Source organism: Cupressus sempervirens, chromosome 8 (genome assembly GCF_028749045.1).
Source record: "Cupressus sempervirens isolate cs-2001-9-10 chromosome 8, ASM2874904v1, whole genome shotgun sequence".
Lineage (NCBI taxonomy): Eukaryota > Viridiplantae > Streptophyta > Pinopsida > Cupressales > Cupressaceae > Cupressus > Cupressus sempervirens.
The window spans coordinates 803325817-803344641 of record NC_143125.1 but is presented as its reverse complement, the minus strand read 5'-3'; positions in this window follow the sequence as shown (position 1 = coordinate 803344641).

The following is an 18825-nucleotide window of genomic DNA, read 5'->3' as shown; positions in this document are numbered from 1 at the left end:
TTAGCAAAGACATTTGCAATGGATAAATATCAAATGGGATACTAGTGAGAAACATCCACACAAAAAAAAGGCAAGTGTTATAATGTTGATCAAAACAAACAAAGTGTTAATTACACGAAGGTACTGCGCAACAATCTTGACCATGTTCACCATGTGACCTCGCAACTGGCACATATGTCTATACAAGAACACATAAAATTAGAGATCATGATCCATAAGATACTATAAAAGATTAATATCTATTGAACTTCTATTACTTCTTACTTTCAAAGATTGGATTCTGCGGTCCAATTCTATTCTTAGTGCCTCTTTCTCCTCACTTCTGTCACCCTTGATGATAATTCTAACAAGCTCATCAGTGTATCTTTGCATAATTTTTTGGGTGATGAATGCAAGGTTAGTACTAAGGCCAATGTCATGTAGATATGATGCTTGTATTTCAGATTGCATTTGATCAGCGATCATTGTAGCTTTTTCCTATCATTTGTGACATCAAATATTCATATACTTTCATCAAAATAACTCCAAAGCCATAAAGAAAAGAACATAATAATAGGAATTTTTTTTCTATATTAACATTAAAATTTACAATAATTAATGTTTACCTCTATTGAAGGTGTCTAAGATGGTGCATCCATATCGCCTTGTGAAAAAAATTAGTAAGTCTTAGAAATTAGAAGCGAAATTAAAGTAATAGACTTACCAAAAAAAATATTAATAATAAAGTAGATTGTATATGTAAATCATTTGTCTTAAGTTAAAAATTTAGCGTAACTAATGTTTATATCTAAAAAAATATTTGACATGTTCTACTTAATGTTTATATGTGCACATATGGTTTGAAAAGAAATATTTTGTCATACAAGGCCCTATCATAGTTGACATTGATCGTATCTGAAGGTTTCATTGATCATCATGATCTTCATCCATGTCATCATCATCATCATCATTGAACTTTTCACTTTGATCATCGTCATCACCACCACCATCTTCATCACCATCATCATCCTCTTGATCACTATCATCATCATGACCATCATCGCTATGATCATCACCATCTTCATCACCATGATCATGATCGTCATTAGCATCATCATCATCATTATCGCTATTATTGTTAGCATGACCAAAATCATCACCATCTTCTTCTTCTTCATCATTGGGTAACTGTCATTCCTGATAATCATTTACTTCCTCTTGTGCTTCTTCAATATCTTCTTCTTCAGTCACATTATACTTTACTAGCCTTCCTCTTGGGTCATGTCTAACAACAAATGACCAACCTAGTTTGTCTGGAACACCAAAGTAAAACACTTGCTTGCATTGACTTGGAAGAACATAGGGCTCATCTCTGACTGGCTCAAATGACCTTGTATTAATCATAGTAAATCCACTGTCGTGTTCAATAACAGTCCTATTGGGATCATTTTGATTCAGTCGTAACCTAAACCATTTGAAGACAAATAGAACTATTTTGAATGAATCAAAGTCGCACTCAAGTATATCATCCAAAATGCCATAGTATCAATTTTCAGATTATTGAGGATGTATGTCAATTCTAGATGAAATATTGGTAACCTCAAAGATAACACTTATCCCAGAATCACACGTTTTCTTTGTTTCATCTAACTTTTTTGTGCGGAATTTATAGCCATGATAGTACATAGCTTTGTAGTGTTTGACCTGAAATTATTCAAACATGTCAAGAATCTTCTCATTGATTTGTGAGTTGATATTAAACTTATGTCTCATGATTAGTAATCTTATGCATACCTTTGTATCTCTTAAGCCATATATTAGATCAAGTACCATTGGCATAACATTGGGATCTTCATTACGATGAGCTTCTTTAACCAATGATGCAACACCATCCCATGTTAATGAGCGACCATTTTCTTGAGACTATTCAATCCACACTATCATCTAATCAAGATTGTTTGCAATGTACAAGTGTAGTGCATCTCACTCACGACCAACTATAAAGAAGACAATTACGCCAGTTAGAAACAACTTATATATATTGATGATGGATAAGAATTGTTAAATTACAAAAAAAAACTTATAATTACCTGTCACGCTCCTCAATCTACCTTTCCCCCTTAGGTACTCCCCTTTGAATTTGTCATTATAGTTGGGATCCCAAATGCAATCTACATGGATACTTGCTGCAAACTTTGGAAGATATTCATTGATATACACCATGGTCTGGTATATCATATATCCCTCTATCATTAAACCCTCAATATGTGCTCTTTGTTGAACCAAGCCCTTCATAAATTTCAAGTGCCTCTCAACCATCCACATTGATCTAGCTTGTACAGGTCCACACAATTCAATCTTCTCAACTTGATGTATGAGGTAGTGTTCTTGAGCATTGAAAAATGTTGGAGGTAAACACTTTTGCATTTCACACATAAGCTATGAAATTTTTCTCTTCCAATATTTTATATCTTTTTTATCAATTTCTTTAGATGATAACCACCTAAAAGAGATTCAACACACAAAAACATAGAGGAGATTTCAAATAAAATTATACAATAAAGTTCAAATAAAAAGCTACAAATCTAAGAAAAAAAACTCTTCTAACCTCATGTATTTTCCAAGATCATATATAACTTGTTTAATACTGTTGTCAAACTATTGTGGAAGGGATAGAGGTAGGACAAACTGCAATCGTTAAAAAATGATCATTTCAATATATTATTAAATAATGCAACTGGAACTACATTCAATCTTACAAATATATTGTAAATAGAAAACATGACTTACCTTGACAAAGGTATGCCAATCATGTGTCTTAAACCTTGGCCCAAAATCACCTTTCTTTGATAGAAGAGTGCTTATATTTGCAGCAAATCCTGTTGGAATTTTTTTTTTTTTTTATGACTTCTTTTAATTCATCACTTTGTTGCTCCGTTAATAACCAAGGAAGGGCACTTTTATTTATGTGGTCTCCATTCCTATTTGATTCAATGAAAACTTTTAGTGCATGGTTAGATTCATGAATGTTAGTACAAATTTTAGCAATTTATTCTCTATCATGCCTTCCATCCAACATTTTCCATAGTGTCTCTGTTACATTCTTTCCAATATGCATAGCATCAAACAAATGTGCAATTGGGAAATCCTTTTAGTATGGTAACCTACTAAATTGAGTAGGATAAATCTTCATTCCTCTAGGAAGTTGGTCATTGGTGCCTTGATGACCTTCACAAGCATCAGTTACAACATTAGTAAATATAAGACAATATTGAAATACAAATTGTAAACTTTGGACGACCAATTGGACATTAGCTCGATGATTTAGTTGATCGTATTCCAACTTCCATAAATGAGGTGTCATTCTTCATGGCCTTGATGATGTCTCTTCTTTCCTATTGAAAAGATGTTTTTCAGCAATTCGATACTTATGATTATGGTGGAGAAAGTGTCTAAACTCATCAAACACCTACTTTCCTAAACTTCTCGAATGATGACATTTCATCTTCGAACCACAAACTGGACATGCAAATTTTCCTTTTGTTTGAAGACCTAAAAGATCATGTATAATTGGATCATGTACAATGATCACGTGCAACTTAAGCATTCGATAGTAATGTGTAACCACTATAACATACCAAAAATATGTAATCTTAATAATATAACATACCACAAAAATGAGTTAGCCCAGGGGCATCATGTATTGTCTATACAAGCAGTGCATGGAATTGAAATTGTCGATGTCCTATCGATCTAGAGATGTCATACATAGTGATGTCGTTCCATAACTTCAACAACTCGTCAATTAGGGGCTCAATATACACGTTCATATATTTAACTTGGTATTTACCTAGCAATTGAATGAACATAAACATTACGTAATTATTATTACCATTTTCATGCACTATTTATAAATTAATTTAGATAACTATAAAATAAAAAAATACCTAGCATAATCATTGACAACATTATGTGCTTCCTATTTACGAACATCCAAGGAGGAATGTTATTGTTAATAACAAAAATAGGCCATACTGAGTAAACAGATCTCATATCTCCATATGGATTGACACCATCCGCTGCCAATGAAAGTTTTAGATTATGAGGTTCTTCTTTAAAGTATGACCATGTTTCTTCTATCTCTTTAAATACAGAACCATGGGTAGGCATTCACATAATGTCATCTTGACTTCTATTGCGTGCATGGTAATCCATAAATTGTGCCAAGCTAGTGCACCTGAATAACCATTCAAGACATGGAATAATGAAAATGTACCGAAGAATCTTGTGAGGCACTTTTTTTGTTATTTGATCTGACCGATATCTACTAACATGACAATCAGGGCATTCTGTTGCAAATTCATTTTGTTTATGATATAGAATGTGATCATTAGGACATGCATGTATTGTTTGATACTTCATTCCAATCTAATCCATAATGTTAGATAATTCTCGGTACGAACGAGGCAAAATGTTTAATGGTAGTAAGAAAAACTCACTAATCAACCTACAATAACAAATATGTATTATTAATATAATGAATAGTAATTGTATGCTAACATTGAAGATGAAAAAAATGACATACCTTAGCATACGTGACATTGCTACATTGGATATACTATTCATAACCTTTAAGTTCACCAACAACACTATAGCCAATAGTAGAGTTGTTTGTGAGCTTTCCTATAAGGGCTTGTGTGCCTTCTCAAGTAAAGGTATATCAAAACCATCTTCATCATTATTATCAGATTTGCTAGTACCATCATTGTGAGCCTCTTCATCACTTGCCTCAATACCATCTTCTTGAATCATGTCCTCTGGCACATTATCATCTTCTTCCATGGGAGTGTTATCCTTAGCTTGGATATTCATACCTCCATGTTCCTTCAATAGGAAATCCAAATTCAACAATGGACGAAAATTGTGCCCCCCTTCAACATGACCATATTGCCTAAAATGACTCTGGGCTATTGTGATTAGAATTCTTTGATTCTTTAAGCCCTTACACTTTTTGTAAGGACAATAACATTTATCAGTTTTTCTTCGGAACTGAGCCCACAATGCAGCCATTGTCTCATTATTTTGTTCTAGGTTCATATTTTCAGGCATGGTCTTTCTTTACAGGAAAATATACTTACTTGCTGAAGATATTTCAAGTTTAGCAACTCTTTAATCACAGGATCCACAATAGTTGGAAGATTTGACCTATCTGTCAGCTGTGGCTTGGCCTGCAACAACAAAAAATTCTTAGTATATAGTATGATCTCTTTGTTTGGTAGAATCCACCATTAAATTCCCTTGTGATTCACTCTCATTATGTCTCCCTTTCCACCTAGGATGATTTTCTAGATGTACTCCTAATTTATCAGTATGACAAGTCTTGTTGGAGCTGCAACCTTCACTACCATGAACATGTTCGATTGGAGATCTCAATTCAACATCTTAATCATGCTTATGTGAGAAATTTAATGGGATTTCATACATCACCATGCCATTTGAAATGGTTTTAATAACTACCTACTCTTATCCACTCCTAATGTTAATTGTAGAAAATTCCTTTGAGCATGTATTATCTGGATTGGTATCATCTGTAATTAGCTTCAATGATCTACTTGTGAGAGAGATGTCTAAACTTGTTAACAAAACTCATAGATTATGAGAATTTGAAGTAATATCTTGCTGAGGATAAATTATTTATTTCAATAATTATTGGTGTCTCAAAACTAACAAAAGACACCCTTTGAAAATGCATCTTGCATTTTCCTGAATCCATAAGTGACTTTATATGAGGGAGAAATTATACTAGAATGTACAAGGCCTCTATAGACACAATATTCTTGAACCAGGTCATCAAGCATTCACATGTTCACCTTCATTCGGCTAAGTTCATTCTATGAGAAGAAATACACATAAGAAAATAAATTCATTCAAAAAACCTATGACAACTTATCATGATAGACAAAGTGGAGATGATACCTTCTATTTGGCAAATAAATAAATATCCCCAAGGAAATACCAAATTCAAACTCATGCTCAGGTTGCATGTGTCAACATTCCCCATCGACCTTAGTCACAAGGCTAACTAACTTATCAAGAGTGTGTATCCCACAAATGAAATTGGTATAAATGTTACAACCACCAAATTTGGAGGGCATGGAAATTCAGTCATCACTATCCTATATAGTACACTTAATTTCATATGTTGGAATCATTTTGTGACTTGTACACATGATAGTCCAATAGTTTTTAATGTCATCTTCATCACAATTTTTCTATGATAGTCTAATAGTTGTAGGTGGCATCTTCGTCACAATTTTTCCATGATAGTTTGTTATTCATCCAAATGGAAACCCTTTTAGGGAAGATCTAATTGCAATGCAACAATTAAATGTAATGTTGAAATATAGGAGAGAAATTCTTTTGATTGAACTAGAAGATAAATCATCTTCTAACAAAATGACAAAGACTTTTGGTGAAGAATCCAAAGTACATCAATTCAATTATAGTCTAGTAAATTTAGGTGCCATCTTCATCATAAGTTTTTGAAGATAGTCCAGTATTTGTAGGTGTCATCTTCATCAAAAAATTTGCATGATAGTCTATTAGTTTGAGGAGTCATCTCCATCACAAGTTTTCCATGGCATACTTGTAGTTAGAGGTGCATTGAAGACCTTTTATCACTACATGAGCTAGTAGTAGATGGTGATTATTCATTACCATCTAAAATAGAATCACATGAATATCATGTTTTATTGACCACATGGCCTAGGTATTGAGGATACAACTCCAAACACTAAACACACTAGATTTCAAATTATTATCTTTATGTGTTGATGTTTAAGTTGAATGTTCTAGAGTTGAAGAGAGAAACACACTTAGTTTTTTTTTTTTTTTGTTCTTTTTTTGAATATGAAACTATTGTCTAAATGATACAATATAATTATGTATTATTAAAACAAAAATACAAGAAAAATATGATACCAAAACAACTATATTTATAAAACAAAAAATTTCCCTTTATTATTTCTTCTAACCTTTTACAACTACAGCTTCTGCATATACATTTCCTTTATTTTCTTTCATTACTATAACAAAAAGTATAATAGTTGTTACAATAGACCAACATTCCAAATGATAAATCTGCATCTAAACACTGTCAATAAAATGAAACAGCAAGTACATTGCATTCTTTTTGCAACTAGACTCTTTTTAACACTTATCATCAAAACATCATTGAGAAAAAACACTGGAGCAGAGACTCTCCCATTTATATTACTCAACAATGGATGAAATTTGGCATAAAAAATAATAATGATAGTAATAGTATTCACTTCCATCTTCAATATTATCATAAAAACCTACAACAAAAATACACATGTACCTATGGAAATATGCTCGAAGAGAAATCTCTCTCCTTGACTACAACATAAATACACATGTACAATGTTACAATGCACTACCTTGCTGTAAATCAACTTTCTAGAATGATGACATGGTGAGTAGACCCAAGTGGGGGTATATATTTTATAGATTAAAATGTCCATAACTATCCAAGATACTATTAAAAATTCAAGTAATAGTATGAAAGAAACATTTCTACAAATGCAAGAATGAAGTACGAAAAGGGCTAGACCTAAACCAGTGCATTCTTCAAAATTTATCATGTCAACAGGAAAAAGATCATATAATGTATCTCACTAAACAGATAAGCATGCAAGCCTGAAACCCAGACATCAAAAAGCTTTGGCTTAGCTTAAAAAGTTACAGCACAAGAACACAAAGTAAACAAGAATTTTACTGGAGGACTAGAAGTGATACAAGAGTTATGTGAAAATTTGAAAAAAATAGTTGAAGAGTTGGAAATCAAGAAATGACCTAGATCTATGCTCGAAAGCATTCTTGATCCCACTGATCCAGGTAGTAAAATTATTAAGTTTGTATTGCTTAACAGTCACAAGGTTTCTAATGCAAAAGTAAAGATATGCAATATGTTAGTGCCCAGAAGCAATAAATATGCCAGCCCATAATAAGAATCTATTTGTTTCCATGTCTTACATATTAGTAGTGACTCAGTGACTTATCAGTAGAACATATCAAGGACTACTTAAGTCGATGGCACTAAGTTTGAAAATTTAAATAGAATACCCATAGCTATGCATATAAAAAACTTATAGAGGTTGTGTGGATATATCCATGGAGTTGCTAGTTTCTTAGGTTAACTATGTTGGATAGTAAAAAAAATTTCATGAATTTTTTTCACAAGTTTGAATCTGTCAGAACTAGTAGCCACTAATTTATTATGTCAAATCAACGTACCCAACATCTAGTAGATAAATGTGCAATACAATTTGTGTGCTATTCACATTAAATTGTAGAAAAATGATCCCTCAATTGAGGACAAAGTATCTTTTAATGAGTACATCAGATATGTTGGTCTGATTTTTTGCAAATCAAATTTTCTTATGATCATAAAAAAATTTAGATGAGAAGTTTCTGATAAGTCATAGGGCTTTAGGTTTTGGCATAGTATATTTTGATATCTTTGAAAAATCTATGAAAAGCCTTAGGTTTGTCCTTTTAAGTTTTTCTTGGAGCGAAATTTAAAAAAAAAAAAAACAAACAACAAGGAGTGAATATTCTTTTCCCGCCTGCTTGATTGCCGTTGTTAAGTCTTTTGAAAAAGGGGTTTTAATCTTGTCGTCTAATTTGATTTGAATCTACACTTGTCACATGTTTGCTATGGCAAGATGCTCGTATGTTATGCATAGCGAGGTAGCGACCATCGAAGAATTATGTGTGATACTGAAAAGTGGAGTCTGGTGCTACAAAATGTGTTGGCAGGAAGATCTATTGACCATGTACTATGTCCCAGACCAGAGTGGTGTCATCAGAGTTTAATTTTATCCAGAAATTTTCCAAGTCACTAACTGAAAACACTTGCGACTTGCCGGTGGCGATATAGCGAATGCTTGAATTTTCCAAAGATGGCATCTTTCTGAGATCAAAAGTAATTTTGAGGATCCCGAGGAAGATATGGTGCATGTTTCACTTGTGTCCCTCTATAGGTTATTGTTTTTTATAGTTTCATTTTTTGGGCATTGTTTTTAAAGTGCTTACCGAAACTCGCCATATCACTAGCCGAATTTGTGGTTTTTATGCCAGTAGCGATGTAGCGATTGCTCAAAAAATGGTAATGTAACTGAAAAATCCTCAAAGGTGGGCCCCAAATGAGTGACATGATAAGGCTAAGCTGTGCAGATCAAATTACATGGTGGCATCCTATTGAAATATCTTTGAGCCGAAAAACTTTGATTTGTCAGAGCTCGCCATGTCACTAGCCAGATTGTTGTTTTTTGGTTGGTAGTGACATAGCGACCCACCTAAAAGTTATAAACACAACGAGGCCCAAGACATGTGATGTCATCAAGAGATTTAAATATATATATTTGTGCCAGCGTGTTGAGCCAGCTCAACAACAATGGTATCATGGACCCATTTCCTGTGTATAAAGTACAAAGATTTCTGATCATGAGATCGAGCCAAGATCAAAGGCCATCGTTAGCTCGCTATGAAGAAGTGCTTGGAAGTTATGTATAGCGAGTTGGCAAGTGGTGGCCCACCACTGTTGCAGTAAATTGTTGATCACAAGATCAAATCTAGATCGACGACGCTCGTTAACTTGCTATGAGGAGATGTGCAATAAATAAGTATAGCAAGTTAACAAGCAAGGGACCCACCATTTTGTTCTTAAAGGTTGTTTCAATTATCTGCCACATGATTAAAGTAAGATCAGTGGTTATCGCTAGCTCGCTGTGAAAAGGTACTCAAGAGTTATGTATAACAAGTTAGCGAGTTGATGACACATGTCTATGGTCATCCGTGGGCCCAATTTGAAGTGCTAGCCTTGAAGGAAAGGTACAAATGGAGGTATTTGATTGGTTTGACTGCCAATGTGTTAAGAAGAAAACTGAGTCAACCTAGTTGTCATTCCCAGGTCGTAGGATTTTTCATGGATCAACAACACAAGTTTAAAAAAGAAAATGCAACACCACTCTATTTTTCTGTCCTACGCATTTATGATAAATGATAGCTTCAAGCGTGGAAAAGATAGAGTATAATACAGGAGATTTTCATTAATTCTAGTCCCACACGAACAAAGATTGTAGATTTTTTGAGCATAAGAGCCTATTGATTTCATCGTGTTAACCTTGGTAAGAACGTGAAAACTATTCCTCAGTTGTTCGAGATCAATTATAGAGGTCCAGATAAAAACAAGTTTAGCAAGTCAAGTAAGTACTCATACTATAACCTTTGTGGCATTCCAGTTCTCTCAATACTGTCAAAATGCCTCCTAAGAAGCCATTTTCTGGGGAAATTAACTATATGGATAGGAATGTCCATGATGATTTATTAGAATTACTCCCAGAGTCTACTGTAGAGCTTGCACAAGTTAAAAAATTGATTTCCTTAAACCCTAGGCTTAAAATTGCGGATGGCCTGTATGAAAAGGGGAATTGGGTAAGGGATGCAACAACTACTCAAACTAGTCTTATCCTGTTTAAAAAGTGGTTTTCAGAAAGGAAGTTGTTTGCCCCGCATGCTAATGTTTGGAATTTTGATTTGGGAAAGTTAGTAGTCCCAAGTGTTTTCATGGATTATGATTTGCTTGAAGCCATTGCTAAGAATTATGACCAAGCCATTAGGGTTGTAAGAAGAAAGGATGGTGTGCCTCTGGTCTCGATTACTCCTGAAGAAATTAGAGAGGTTTTTCACCTGGAACCATTATCAGATTACCATGTACAAATCAATTTGCTACAATTAGAGAATGAATATAAAGCAAAGAAGGATGTAATTAGGGGAGGTGCATTGAGGGCACATATTGGTACAATAGGAACTTTTCCAGTAATTACTACAGCCTCTAGAGAGTCTTTTAAGAAGAGCCTTTTTACTTCCCGGGCTATAGAGATATACAGGACCTTATGCCAATTTTTTGGTGAAGGTGAGCAAATTATGCCCATTAGTTTCATGTACATGATGGTTCAGATTGCTTCCTTCGATGTAGATGTTATTTTTGATTTTGCTTCCTTTTTGGCTGAAGAAATTCACATTGGTTTAGTTGGGATTGTGAAGGGCAAGGTGCAAAAAAATTTTGGTCACTACTCTCTATTAATACATATTTTTTTAGTTCAAAGGAGTGACATATTTTGGTAATGAGATGGAACTAAACAAAGAGGAGAATGGGGAAATACTGCCAGTCTAGTTGTGGAGTGCAGATATGACCTGGGATGTAAGTAATGCTAGTTTTGTCATATTTGATAGATATTTTGCTTCTAAGCTAAGGTGCCTTATATTGAGTGAAAATCCCAGAATCCCTAAAGCACTAATGAGTCTCATTAGGCCTATGGATAACCCCCATGACTTAAAACTTTCACATAATTGGGGAGATATCATCCCTTACTCTGTTTCTACTATTTTCAGAATATATGGTTTTAAAGGGAGTCCTCATGTTTTGCCTTACCAAGTACCTTTGAAGGTAGGAGTGGCTGAAGTTTTGTGGCAGTTAGGGGGAGTTGAAGAAATGTTTTTGTTGAAAAGGCAATTAGGGTCAATTTTCGCTACTTGCATAGTGGCCCATTAGTTTGTGATTACAAAAGGGGGATGGCTCTTTTTGCATAAAATTTTGGAGCAATATATGATGGTTGTCTCTCATCCCCATTTTTGTGATTTTGAGGGATTTTTCAATCAGATGTTGAGGCATAGAATCAAGTTGGGACCAGTCAAGCATGATTCTTATTATCCAGAGGACATTATAAGGAATGAATTCTCATTGCAGGAATAGGAAACTAAAAAGGAAAAGTGGAGAGTTTATTCTGAGGTCTTAGAATTCATTCATTGTTTTGATAATAAATATGATCCTTTAGATAATGTTGTTACAGAGGCTGACAAAATAAGTAAACTTATGAATACCTTACCTGAAATAATGGAAGTCATGAATGAAAAGGAACAAATTTTTATTGATTCCTATCCTGATAAGGCCAGAGAGGTCATAAAGAGATTGGCTTTCACCCCAAATGTGGGAGCTGGTAAAATAATTGTACAAAAGAGACCTGATGAGCCTAGTCCTAAGAGGCAGAAGGTAATAATAGAAGAAAGGCCTCAAGTTGAGGAATATTCACCCACTCAGTCCCCTTTGAGGATTGGAGAAGAACATCTCATTGGTGAACAGATCGAACAGATGGGATCATAGGGAGGTATATTTATTACTCAAGTACAATTAGATGAGGGTAACCCTCCAGAACCTTCCCTCCCAAGTTTGGATCTAATTGTAGCAGATTATAGTGGCAAGGAATTGGACCATGTGTTAGAGCAGGAAAGTCATAAATTTTTGACTGATGATAGTTTTGTTAAATCTAGGGCTTTTCAGCATTTTGCATGGAGGGAAAACATGAACATTTTTTAGGAGAAATGTAAAAAGATGAAAACAGAGCATCCATAAATGGATGAAACTTCCATTTAGAACCAAACTAAAGAAGAAATGATAAAAGAATTGCAGAATATAAGCCCTGAGGAAGGGAGGAAAATGGTCAAGGCATCTAACATTTTATTGTTGCCAAATTTGGATATTGCTGATGCTTTAGTTTTTAGTTCTGTTTCAAATAAATTGACTTTTCAAGACTAGAATAAAGAGAACTTTCAAGGCACTACATTTGTTGAAGATCAAGCTACATTGGTCAATTGGTCACTGAGAAGAGGATCCAAACCCACATCATCGTAATCAGATGACTCTGGCTTGATGGAAAGCTTAATTGTGAGAAGAGTTGCTGATACCTCACATGTGCAGGCAACATCTTGGAATGTGGAATCTTCCAAGTTTCTTTTGGATACTGCAAAGAAGGAGGATTAGGCCATGTCTGAGTTACAGGGTAAATATGAAACACTTCTTGAGGCCTATAATAGGGAGGTAAAAAGGAGAATTAAACTTGAAAACAAGGTAATGGGGAAGTCCACAAGGCCAAGAATAACATACCCCCACCCTCCAGTGGAACCTTTTAAATTCACCCCCCTTGTAGAACTACCAGACACACCTCAAAGGCCATAATATTATATAGCTGAGGATTTTGAAGAAGAAAAAAATAAGCTATGGGCTTTACATGTAGAGTTAAATACACAATATGAGGATAAGCTTAGAAAGGCCCTAATGTATTTGGTAGATAAGATTGAATGGCCCTTATTTTTTGATCAGTTGGTAAGAGTAATAAGTATATGGGAGCAACTGAAAACCCATGATGAAATCCTCAAGCCTATTGTTAACAAGTGGAAAAGGGGAAAAAGAAATCTCCCTTTTATGTTATTCAGTTATAATGTCTTCAAATGACCATATTGAAAAATTATATGATATTGCTAATGACTTGAAATATTTTGATAATAGGAGAGTTGCTTTGCAACTGAAAATTGTTTCTTATTTGAATAAATACAAGAATAAAAAATTTGATTTGTTTCCTTGTGCTTTGGATAGAAAGAACCAATTGAAAAATAAGGATGAATGGAGTAAACAACTGGATGACCTTTTCTGCATAAGGATAAATAAAGTTGTTAATGAAAAGGGGCATGCCTGGTGGGCCACCACGATAGAGGAATTGGTTGAAGTCCAGTTATTTTTTGATTCTTTGAGGCAAGAATTTGTTGGTTTTGAAAAGGAGGCTAATTATATATTAAAGAAACAAGATGATATCCTGCAGTTCAGCTGGCCGAATGACATACAGTTTAACACATGGATGGCAGATATTCCTTTAGACAAGCAGTTGGAGGAAGGCAATTTAGATAATAATAGGGAATAGGAAGATGAGGTGTAGGTCATTTACACATTAGCACCAGAATTGAAGGAAGAAGAAAGTGAAAAGGAAATAGTGCCTACTCAAGGTGAAAGCAGTGAAAACCCATAGGAAAAAATTGATCTGAAGGCATCACAAGATCACCCCTCATTGGCTAGCCTAGCAGCCACGTATTCTGAGGATTTGGAATAATGAGAGACAAATCAAAAGTTGATAAGTATAGAAATAATAGGAACGGGCCTACCTAAAAGAATATTTGATACGCCTGGCATTCTGTTGTCACCTTTTTGTCTTTTGTGTAATTTTTTGTTCCTTGGACACCTATCAATCACATTTTCCCTTTGCGTGTTGCAACTCATATCAATATAAATGAGTTTTCAAGGCATTGTGATGGTCCAAGACTTGTGTAATTTTTTGTTTACTTTCAAGAAGAGTACATATATAGTCGGTCCAATAGTATGCAGGGGTTTTGAGTTTGCTTCCATTATACTTTCTAATAAGCAAATTAAAATGATAGAAATGGTAATCTATTATGGGCATTCAATTGGTTTTATATTGATTATTGTATTAGTCATATGAAAAGGATAATACAACAAGGTATTTACACTATATCTGTGTCATCAATTTCTGTCTCCAGTTTATGGTTTTATTTACTTTGAAGTCATTTAAATAAAGTTTATTTGGCTGAATGCAGTCTGGATGGGTTGTATGCTAGTTTTATTGTTGCTTTTAATTCAAGCAATTATATAAATGCTTCAGTAAATCAGTAGGGTTTATGAGTTCATAAAAGGGATATTGCATAAGAATGGAGATGGGTGATTGCAGTTGATTAATTCTTATACAAGTTATTTGAATTAGATCTCCTGCCAATAATCGATTTCTTGCCCAATGGATAAGGCACTGGTCCTATAAATTAGAAGTAAACAAGGATGAATTCCGCTGCTGCATATCAAGTCATCTTATAAAATCAAAATTATTTCAATCCTATTCAAGAATTATAAATGTTGGTCTCAACTCATTTATATCTAATTCATGAGTCTTAGGTAGTTGTTATTTCTAGGAATATTTGTAAATTTTAGGAGAATTATGACCAGATCTGCTGATAAGGGATGTGTATAAGTTTGAGAGCATTGAAGAATTGAAGTGAGCTATGTATGTATGTGAAGGTAACAGATGAGAATCCGAATGAAACTAAGATAATTTCATACACAGTTGCATTAGAATTATCCCTAGGTATACCCGCCTTGGTTTAGTAGAGCCAGAAGAGTAGGAAACCATCGTTTGGTTTTGTTGAAGTTGGGTTATAGTGATTCATTCATATAATTGATATTGGGAATTGGCTAATCCCTAGATTGTGTGAGTCATTTCACTGTGATATTAAGCATTTTGTTGCTTGATAGTTTCAGCAGTTTGAAACACCAACAAGATACACACTACTGCTAATCATTCAAAGCACAAGCATAAGGAAAAAAATGAAAAATTATTTATAGCAAGACTATCTATGAGAGAATATAACACAGCTTCAAGAGTATGAGCCGCGCCTTTAGCCAGAAATGATAAAGCAAATTGCTTTTCTTCTTCTTCTTTTTTCTCCCACACAAGCATACCCATCTGCATGTCATCTGCTAGAATCACTACATTACATTTTCTATTTTGGAGAAATAGTTCCTTAAAATGGTACTTCTAGATTGCACCAGGAAAGCTTGTATAACTTATAACAATGCATCTCGTATAGTTTCCTCATAGTATTTACATTGCTGGGGCTCCAAACTCTACAATGAAGTTCTTTTGAAAAATTGCAAGCTCATTTAAATAAAGTAGTGAAAAAGACTCTTGACTCAACAAGGTCATGTTGTGGATGTAAGCCATACAGAAAGATGAAAATAAACTACTGGAATGAAGAGGAAAGGAATCCAGATATAGATGTTCTACAATATATCAATCCTCCCAAAGATTGAGTTCTTGTTTAATGTCTTACAAAGCAATCTACAGTAAAATGGCCACAAACCTGTGTGAATGGGTTTGGATCAAATTTTGTCAGAGGTAATGCTGCTAATTTGAGTGAAAAAGAAAATGGGAGCAACTATGGCATATTACATTCTTTGTCTCTGATCCAGAGTTTTCCAACACCAAGACATCTCGAGATTCCCTGCATGCAAAAGAAATACAAAAAATGAATAGTGCATTATATCAAAAATATAAAATTTCCACAGATTTATCCTTGCACTTAAATATATGCTAACCCTAAACCTAAACATCATCTATAAAACAACTTTGTGACCTGAAAGAATTAACAGTGGCTTTGTTTTTTAAATTGCGATGAGTAGAAGAGAAAGAGAAAATGTAAAAGCATTGAATAGCTTTGGAATCCACCTCTGCAACTTTTTGATAGATAAAAAACATGGAATGATATCTAATGACCAGATTCTTACCTCCTTTCTCCTCTCCTGTTGACCTTGCACCAAACTCCTGCCCATTGCAGTCACGGTGCGCCCCAGAACAAAATTAACACTGCTGTGACCCTTTTTCTTATGTTCTAAAGGTCAAAAATTAAACAATTTTACCATAGTCAAAATTTGGTCAAAATTTTGACCATATCGACCCCATTTTTTCAAAACAAATGAATTTAACAACCCAAATAGGCCTTTGGTCTAAATTTTGGTAAAAAATGGGGGCCTAATGTACTAGTGAGTGTAGTAATTGGTAAAGTATGACATGTACCTGCCAAGATGGAGATAATTATGACAGTGGGGCCACTTTTTAAAGGTTTTATTTACAAAATATAAAGATTTTCCTTGATCATGGATCTTTGGAAGATCGATGATCAGTGCTTCACCGCATTATGAAAGTGCTCAAATTTTAAGTAAAGTAGGGAAGCACCTACTTGACGCGTGGCAAGGTTTTCAAAATTTTAAAGCAACTTTTCTATTTTCAAATAAGGTCATCTGATGTTGTGTGATCGACAGAGGAAATTTAAATTTGAGGCATGAAATGAAAATTAACTATTAGAAACATTAATGTTGTTTAGAGCCACTTTGTGCAACCTTAATGCTATAGTATAAATTGAAAATTCACTATTATTGAACCACAAAATCAAAAGATTATCAGAGCACAAGTGTTTTCTGAGCTAGGGCACAAAATTCTTCAAGGTTTTCAGTGATTTTTTGGATAATTCATTGAGAAAATAAGCAAGAAAGGCTAGGTAAGTTGTCTGAAACTTCTAGTAATTGAGAAATTTGCAATTGTATTAGGTCAAATTAAGAAAAATGCTGCCTCATAAGAAATTTTCTGGTGAAAAGAATTACTTAAAAAGATTAGTTCATGATGATTTCCTTGAGAAAATGCCTCCATATATAAATGAATTAACAAAGGGTAGAGATTTCATCCCTAAAAACCCTAGGTTGGTGGTCAGTGAGGGTTTCTATGAAAAGGCCAATTATTTGAGAGATGCAAAAGTCTTAGTGGGGGGTTTGGAACTGTTTAAGAAATGGTTTGCGAAATGAAACTTGGACACCCTAGTGAGCAATGTCTGGGAGTTTGATATAGGTAAATTGGTCGTTCTTGGAGTATTTTTTGATAGTGACCTATTAACTAACATGGCTAAAAAATATGACCCAATTACTAGAACTATGAAAAACCATGCAAGGGTTAACCTCTTTAGGGTTTCACTCGCACTAATCAGAAAAGTGTTTAAGCTCAACCCCAACCATGCTCTCCATGAGAAAACTGATATGGAGGAATTCCAAACTAAGCATGATGCACAGAGGGTATACTTAAGGGGAGGACCATTGCAACAACATTTTGTCAAAATTATATCACTACCTTTGGTCACACCAAATACCCTAGAGCCCTTGATGAAGAAATATTTTAATCCTAGTTCACAAGCCTTGTATTTTTCTCTCTACAAAATATTTTGAATGGATGAGAAAGGTTATATTCTAGGCTCTATTTTTCTCATCATAGTTTAGACTCTATAGTTTGGGATGAGCTCAATTCTTGATTTTGCCACCTACTTAGCTAAGTAAATTTATAATGGTCTTATTGGAATCACTCAAAATAAGGTTAATAGGCCTTTCTACTGGTACTCTTTGTTGTACATATGTTTATATAAAGGTGTTACCTTTTTCTCCAAAGAAATGAAATTGGAACTAGAGAGAGATGGAGTGAAGCTCCTAGTTCAGTTGTGGAGCGTCGATATGACATGGGAGGTCAAGGATGCCAGTTTTGTTAGATTTGATAGATATTTTGCATCAAGATTTTGATTGCTACTAAGAGGAAATAGCCTTAGAATACCCCAACCCTTGGTAGAATTGATAAGACCTAAGGATCATGCTAAGGGGATGTTGATCAATCATAATTGGGGGGATATCATCCCATATCTTGTCTCCATTATTTTTAGAGTTTATGGATTTTTTGGAAAGCCCCATGTAAAACCATATTAGGTGCCCTTAAAGGTAGGAATTGTAGAGTTATTATGGTAGATTGGATCGGTTGAGGAAAGAGATCTGTTAGGAAAAAGAAAAGGGAGATTCTTCCCAGTGGTCACTATTGTGCATGAATTTGTCTTTGTTAAGAAAGGATGAAAAGGTTTGGAGGATTTTTTGGATAAATATCAAATGGCTCAATCACATGCTCATTACATTGATCTAGAGGGATTTTATGAGCTCCTTACGGAAAGAAGTAAAGCTAAAGCTCATATACAAACTATGTACTTCCTGGAGGATGCCATTAGAAATATATCTTCATTACAAGAATAGGAAATTAGAAAAGAAAAATGGGTAGTTTATAACAAGGTTTTGGATTTTATTAATGCTTTTGAGCCCAAGTATGACCCTCTAGCAAACAAGAAATATTGGGGAGCCAAAATGAATATGTTGATGAATAATTTTCCTAGAATAATGCAAACTTTAAATGAGAAGAAGGAAATCCTGGCAAGAGAACACCCAGATAGATTTGTTGAGGTGGAAAAGAGAATAAATAACAGAATGGTTGTCAATCTAGGCTAGTATACACT